General features: G+C 41.1%; 1 non-coding gene across 1 annotated transcript; it reads left to right on the forward strand.

The window, feature by feature from the left end:
* Window positions 1-8294: 8294 nt before the first annotated feature.
* On the forward strand, window positions 8295-8401 carry LOC141716022 (small nucleolar RNA R71). Its single transcript, XR_012572757.1, has one exon. It is a non-coding gene; the product is annotated as a small nucleolar RNA R71 (small nucleolar RNA).
* Window positions 8402-8632: the final 231 nt, after the last annotated feature.

Here is an 8632-nt window from a genome sequence, read left to right on the forward strand (position 1 = left end):
ATCACGATTAGCCCATATAGAACTCATCGTCACCATGGGTTCATATGAAAGCATGATAATAACACAACAATTTAAACTATTAAAAATATTTAATAAATAATAAAGTACGTCACAAGAGTATTAAGGTTCCAGTATAAAGAAAACTAGCATCCACAGTTACAACGAATTAAAAGAATCACAAGATAAACGTATGCTTCCTCTTCTTCGTTATTGCATGCTAAAACGGTCTTCTCAATCTTCTTGCCTTCGCTCTTGATTATCTCCTCTGTGAAGAAAACGTCTTCCCATAAGGTTTATATAATAACCCAAGAGAATCAGCGCTAACATAATCCCAATTGTAATAGAATTAATAAAATCTAGATTCTAAATTTACGCACACAGGCGGTCGCCTGCTGTCTCCAGGCGGGCGCCTGCTAGCGCGCGGCCGCCTGCTCTCTCCAGGCGGGCGCCTGCTACCCTTCTGGAAAATATTTTTTTTTGCTTCTGTTTTTGCTGATTTTTTTGCTCATCTCCCCTAGACTGATTTCAAGCACTTCCTTAAGCTTTATTTGATGAAAACCACATATCTAAGCAAGTTATACCCTGAAATGCAAAAATACTAGAAAACGCGTCAAATACACAAAATACTCGAGTTCAAGACACCAATTCAAGCCGTTATGAGACGCTCTAAGTGGTATAAAATGCCACTTATCACATCCCCAAACTTTAATCGGTGATTGTCCTCAACCATCACAGACTCAACTCAGAATAAAACATGCATGAATGCAACTTTATGAATGCAGCGATCTTCATTGCGGTGACTAAACCAACCAACACATGACATATCAACAAATGCAATTAGGCGACTAAAGATCCATCAAATCACGCAAGTTAATACACAACTAGAAATGTGGTGTGTGCGAATGCTTCACAGATATGCTTCGAAACTAGATCAATCACCATAACTTAATTATCCTCAAGGCAATCACAAGCTTATACGAAGAATATATTCTAGACACAAAATGACTTATAACACTTCAAGATTATTGGAGTTTAATACGGAATCATGATTTTATTCAACACATAAAACAAATGCTTATTTGATCGTGCAATGAGCGAGGTCCACAAAAGATTATGCAATGGTACCCATTTAGCGAGCGTTAGGTTAGCGGATCCCAGACTATAAAAGCCTTAGGTCACTAGGCACAAAGTCCCCTAAGAACTTAATAACTCGAATATCAAAGAGCTCACTCGTGATCAATTATGCATTAAACCATATTTTTTTCTTTCTTTTCTTTTTCTCTTTTTTTTCTTTTTCTTTTTCTTTTTTTTTATTTCTGAGCAAGTGTGTTTCGCTCCATCTTGCTCAACCCTAGACTACTCGTATACAATACGAGCCGGCTACTAGCCATTTGACACCTAGCCACAACTAGCAATGAATTCCAATTTTTATCTTTTCATGTCTTTTATCATTATGAGCCTATCATGCATTCTAAGCATAAGTAATAGATTAACCTCAAAAACCATCAAACCATGACAACAATCTAGTCCTTAAGCATACTCTAAGACTTAGTGAAATTACAAGTGTTTCTAGCATGCATGTCAACCTAACAAGATTCAACATCACTCTAACGCTATCACTACACTCGCATCAATATCACATATTAATCAGTAAAGCAACACAAAGGGATCATGGTATATGCATGAGCTATATGACATGATAAATAAAGCTATAAAATAAAATAAAAAAACTAAAAAAACTATATGACAAAAATATGCAATTATATGAACTAAACTATCATGAAAATGCAACTACATGACACACACACAAATATGTTCCTTAACTACCACCCCCAAACTTAAAATGTCCACTGTCCCCGGTGAAGGTAATAGAAAGGAACACAGGGTATACCTACTCAGACGAATCATCATCATCACCCTTAGAGGGTGGAGTGTCAGGAGGTGGATAAGCAGAATCTTCACCATAAACGGGCCACTGGATGTTAGCTCCAAAGCCTCTAAATGCAATCCCAAGTGCTTGGGTGAGCTCCTGCATAAACCGACTATGTGACTCAAACATCGCATCCATCCTCCTGGAAAGCCTCCTGTACTGGACATCAGCCAATCCTGAACCATCTCCTCCCTGGGCTCTCGAAGAATCTGCCTCTCCTTTAGCCTGACTGGGCCTAGCCATGGTAGCACTAGCTGCTGGAACTCCTCCCGGAAGGCGATACCCCAAACCATGTGACTCAGGCTCTCCACCCGTCCATTCCTACATCGCATTCAAAGTCGATGAATCAATAGAAGCGGCCGGCATCTGCAGCTGCTCATAAGACGGCCACTGGACTCCACATGCCTTGCAAAGCTTTGTGACAATAGAGGCATATGGGATAGAGTACTGCGATTTCCCCCTCAAAAACTTCAAAATCCCTTGGTAGATGTACTCACCAAGGTCCAAATAATATTTATCATTCAAAATTCCCCATAACAACCTCGCCCTCTCCACTGTAACCTCATGTGAATGCATAGAAGGAAGAATATTAGCACACATAAACGCATTCCAAGCACGAGCATACCCGTTCATCGCGACAGCAGGGAAATTATGATACTCATTGGATCCCCTTTTGAACTTCCACACTGTGCCCGACCGACAGAGAGTAACAATAATCAAGTCCATATCAAAGTCCTTAGGGGTCTTTTCATTCCAGTGCTCCTCTTGTGGTTTCCTTTGTCGCTGTCCAATTACCCAGCAAATCGCCTCGGGCTGATAATCAACAGTAAGCCCACGAATAACAGAAAACCCATTCTTGTCATCCTTGGCGTTCGCATAGAACTCGCGAACGATACTCATCGGAACCGCCTCAGGTGACTCGCAAAATGTAATCCATCCCTTCTCAGCAATCATCGGTAGCAAATCACCATCCCTCCCTGATGGCAAGAACCCCCTCTCCCTCATAATAGGCTTAGTCAGAAGCTTGGTGTACTCTTCTTCAGCAGCCCCATCCAACAATCGGGGCCTCACAGCAGTATTCCTCGAAGAATCAGCAGTCGGAATGGTGTTGCTGCTCCCTACAGTTTGTGATCTCTTTGGGGCCATGAAAACTGAGAATAAGAGTTGGAGAGTTTGTGTTTTCTGTGTAGGAGAGATTTTGTAGAGTTGAAAGTGTGTGGGATGTGTATGTAGAGGTTGTATGTATTTATAGGGCAAAATTAGGGTTAGAATTTGATTAGGAGTGGGGATTGTGGCTAAGTATGGGGAGAATTCGTTGGTTAATGGGTGATATGGCTCCTGTGAATCTTCTTTTTGTTTTTTTTTATAGGCTAAAAAATGATTTTTCAAAAATCAGGGGCGCAGGCAGTCGCCTGGCACCAGCAGGCGGGCGCCTGCTAGTGCGCAGCCGCCTGATCCTAGCAGGAGGGCGCCTGCAAGGCTTTTGGAAAAAAAAATCTGCCAACTTTTTTCGGATTTTTTTGGGTTTTTGGATAAAGTACTAAATTCTAAGGTGTCCTATGATCTCATATCTTGGGTTGCCTCCTAAGAAGCGCTTCTTTTACGTCATTAGCTTGACGTAGAGTAATGCGATCAAGTTGACAATAAAACGGCACTAATCACTTCACGGTTTGTCATATCCCCATAATAGTGCTTCAATCTCTGACCATTTACTTTGAATGCTTGGCCCGGATCATTCTCAAAAATCTCCATCGCTCCATGTGGAAACACAGTTTTGATGATAAATGGTCTAGACCACCTTGATTTCAACTTTCCAGGAAAAAGTCAGAGACGAGAGTTGAATAGAAGTACTTGTTGCCCCGGCACGAATGACTTAGGCGATAGCTTCCTGTCATGCCACCTTTTTACCTTTTCCTTGTACATTTTGTTGTTTTCGTACGCTTGAAGTCGAAATTCATTAAGTTTATTTAACTGAAGCATTCGCTTCTTTCCAGCTGCATCTAGATCAAGGTTTAACTTCTTCAATGCCCAATAAGCCTTATGCTCAAGCTCCGCAGGTAAATGACATCCCTTACCATAGACAAGTTGAAACGGGGACATCCCAAGTGGAGTCTTGTATGCTGTTCTATAAGCCCAAACAGCTTCATCGAGCTTCAAAGACCAATCTTTCCTTGACGGACAAACGACTTTCTCTAGAATGTGCTTAATATCTCGATTAGACACTTTAGCTTGACCATTAGTTTGCGGATGATAGGCAGTAGCAATACGATGATTCACATTATAGCGTTGCATCATAGAAGTGAACTTACGATTACAAAAATGCGACCCTTCATCACTTATGATAACTCGTGGCATTCCAAACCTTGTGAATATATGCGTATAAAGAAAACTCAAAACTACCTTTGCATCCATTAGTCGGTAGAGCCTTGACTTCTACCATTTTGAGACATAATCGACTGCCAGCAAGATGTACTGATTATTGTAGGATGAGATAAATGGTCCCATAAAATCGATTCCCTAAACATCGAAGACCTCAACTTCAAGCATCATATTTAAAGGCATCTCATCCTTTCTGGTAAGATTCCTAACTCTTTGGCAACGATCACACCTTAAAACAAATTGATGTGCATCCTTAAACAACGTAGGCCAGAAAAAACCTACTTGAAGAATACGAGCTGCTGTCTTTTACCACCATAATGTCCACCATAAACTGTGGAATGACAGTCTCGTAATATCCCCTCCGTCTCACAGAATGGGATACATCTCCTGATGATCTGGTCAGCTCCTTGTCTAAACAAATATGGATCATCCCACATGTACCACTTCACCTCATGTATAAACTTTTTCTTTTGAGCCGCATTCATATTAGGTAGTATTATATTGCTAACAAGATAGTTCACAATGTCTGCGAACCATGGCTCTTCCTCTTGAATTGCGAACAACTGCTCATCTGGAAAAGATTCGTTGATCAATATTTTATCATGTGAAGTAGACTCGGGATTCTCCAATCTAGAGAGATGGTCAGCTACTTGATTTTCAGTACCTTTTCGATCCTTGATCTCTAACTCGAATTCCTGTAGTAAGAGAACCCAACGAATAAGTCTAGGCTTCGAATCCTTTTTTGAGACCAGATAGCGGATGGCAGCGTGATCAGTGAACACTGTCACCTTTGTCCCAAGTAGATAAGATCGAAATTTTTCGAAACCAAAAACTATAGCCAAGAGCTCCTTCTTAGTAGTGGTGTAGTTCAGTTGGGCTCCATTTAGCGTCTTACTAGCATAATTGACCACATGAAAGATATTAGTCTTTCGCTGCCCAAGAACTGCTCCCACTGCATAATCACTTGCATCACACATCATCTCAAAAGGTTATCTCCAATCCGGTGCCGTAATAACTGGTGTGGTGATTAAACTCTTCTTGAGAGTCTTGAATGCTGCCAAGCATTCTTCATCAAATTTGAAAGGCACATCTTTTTCGAGCAAGTTGTACAACGGCTTAGATATCTTAGAGAAGTCCTTGATGAAACGCCGATAAAAACCCGCATGACCGAGAAAGCTACGGATTCCCTTCAAAGAAATAGATGGCGGAAAATTTTCAATGACGCCCACCTTGGCATTATCCACCTCAAGACCTTTACTGGAGACCTTATGCCCAAGAATGATGCCTTGTTGCACCATGAAGTGACATTTTTCCTAATTGAGCACCAGATTGGTTTCCACACACCTTTTGAGCACCAAACGGAAATTATTCAAGCATTCATCATAAGAATGTCCAAAGACGGAGAAGTCGGCCATGAAAACTTCGACATTATTTCCAATCATATCGGAGAATATAGCCATCATGCATCTCTGAAAAGTGGCAGGTGCACCACATAAGCCAAAAAATCTATGCGAAAAGTAAACGTGCTAAATGGACAAGTGAAAGTAGTCTTCTCTTGATCTTCTGGTGTAATGCAAATCTGATTGTATCCCGAATAGCCATCCAGAAGATAATAATACTCATGACCAGCCAACCTATCAAGCATCTGATCAATGAATGGAAGAGGGAAGTGATCCTTCCTCATGGCTTTATTCAACTTTATGTAGTCCATGCATACCCTCCATCATGTGACTGTTCGAGTGGGGATGAGCTTGTTCTTCTCATTTGCTACCACAGTAATACCTCCTTTCTTAGGTACACATTGCACGGGGCTCACCCAAGAACTGTCAGAAATAGGATATATAATTCATGCATCTAGCCACTTTAAAATTTCTTTCTTCACCACTTCTTTCATGATAGGATTAAGCCTTCGTTGTTGCTCAATAGTCGGCTTGCTACCTTCCTCTAGCAGAATTTTATACATGCAGTACGAAGGGTTGATCCCTTTTATATCTGCTATAGTCCATCCGATGGCCGATTTGAATTCTCTCAAAATCCTCAAGAGGTTGTCCTCATCACTACCTGAAAGGTCAGATGCAATAATAACAGGAAAAGTAGATGCATCGCCTAGAAAAGCATACCTCAAGTGTTCAGGAAATAGTTTAAGCTCCAAAGTAGGTGCTTCCTCAATAGATGGTTTGAGCTTTCCCTCAGCATTCTTGAGATCAGTATTTTCCAGAGATTCAAATGGCATGTCTAGCTTTCGTTTTCAAGGAGAAGCATTTAGATATTGTAACTGCTCATTGCCTTCATCATCTTCACTGTCAAAATCCCCCAATAAGGCGTTTTCTAAGGCATCAGACCTTAGCACATGATCAAGTTCTGAAGTAACTGCAGAATCGATCAAATTCACCTTGAAGCATTCCTCATCTTCCATAGGGAATTTCATCGTATTGAACACATTAAATGTCACATCTTGATCTTGCACCCTCATAGTGAGTTCACCTTTTTGCACATCTATCAAGGTACGGCTTGTAGCCAAGAAAGGTCTTCCCAAGATTATGGGAATCTTCTTATCTTCCTCGACATCCAGAATGACAAAATCTGCAGGAAAGATGAGCTTGTCCACCTTTACTAGCACGTCCTCCACGATGCCTCGTGGGTATGTAATCGAACGATCAACCAATTGTAGAGACATGTAGGTGGGCTTCGGATCAGGCAAATTCAGCTTTTTGAAGATAGACAACGGCATCAGATTGATGCTTGCTCCCAAATTACAAAGGCACTTGTCAAATGACAACTTGCCAATGGTGCAAGGAATCGTGAAGCTCCCTGGATCCTTAAGCTTTGGAGGTAACTTTTGTTGCAGCACGGCACTGCACTATTCCGTTAGAGCAACGGTATCAAGATCATCCAGTTTCACCTTCCTTGAAAGAATACCTTTCATGAATTTCGCATAACTAGGCATTTGCTCAAGAGCCTCGGCGAAAGGTATGTTGATGTGAAGTTTCTTGAACACCTCCAGAAACTTAACAAATTGCTTGTCCAGCTTTTGTTTTTACAATCGCTTAGGAAAAGGTGGTGGAGGATAGAGTTGTTTCTCCCCTGTATTACCCTCAGGCAGAGTGTGTTCAACAGTAGTCTTCCTTGGTTCCCCCTCTTTCTCCTTTTGCATTCCTTCTTCATCTACATCTTCAACTTCTCCATCTTTTGCTTTTTCAGCATCAGCAACTTTTCCAGACCTTAAGGTGACAGCTTTGACTTGCTCTTTAGCTTCCTTCCTGCCTGGCACTTCAGTATCGTTGGGAAGTGTGTCAGGTTGACGATTGAGCAAGGCATTGGCTATTTGTCCAATTTGAATTTTCAAGGTCTTGATAGAAATAGTCTGACTTTTGCACAACAGCTTTAACTCCTCAAAATCAGCACTAGAAGGTGGAGCAGCACCTCCTTGTTGAGGATATGATTGCCTTTGAGCAAATTGCTGAGGTTGTTGTAATCCAGGTGGATTAAACTGTTTACTTGCAGCTTGCTGATATGATTGATGAACAACATTCTGATTATTGCTCTAACTGAAATTGGGATGATTTCTGTTATTAGGATGATAAGTAGCGGGCACAGGCTGCTGCGGTCTCTGAAAATTGTTCACATACTGAACAGATTCATTAACAAGAGAACACTGATCCGTAGCATGAGAGCCTGCACAAAGCTCACAGACACTAGCTATTTAATTTACTTCATAGTTGGCTAAAGAATTGACCTTCATAGACAGCGCTTGGAGCTGCGCCGCAATAGCTGTAGCTACCTCAACTTCCAGAATACTGTTACCTTCCCAGGCATCATCCTTTGAGTTGGGTTTTGATACTCGTTTGTAGCCATAGTTTCAATGAGATTATAGGCCTCAGTATAGCTTTTGGCCCACAAGGCGCCTCCAGAAGCTGCATCGAGCACGGGCCGAGATTGGGCCCCCAAACCATTGTAGAAACCAGTGATCACCATCCAGTCAGGCATACCATGATGTGGACACTTTCTCAACATCTCCTTTTAGCGCTCCCAAGCATCGCACATAGATTCCCCTTGTTGTTGCGTAAACTGAGTAAGAGCACTCCTCATAGCTATAGTTTTGGTCATCGGATAAAACTTCACCAGAAACTTTTGCGCAAGATCTTCCCAACTAGTGATGGTGTAATATCCGGGATTTATCATGTAATTATTTTTGCTATTATATAATTATTATGTGTGTTCAGTATCTATTCTGTGAGCTAATTGTTAAGTGTTATATGTACTTGAATATTCGAAAATAATATTAATTGAGTATTTTAATTTTAATATGTCCAAAATAAAATA

The sequence above is a fragment of the Apium graveolens genome, chromosome 3, assembly GCF_009905375.1.
Source record: "Apium graveolens cultivar Ventura chromosome 3, ASM990537v1, whole genome shotgun sequence".
In the NCBI taxonomy this organism is placed as follows: domain Eukaryota; kingdom Viridiplantae; phylum Streptophyta; class Magnoliopsida; order Apiales; family Apiaceae; genus Apium; species Apium graveolens.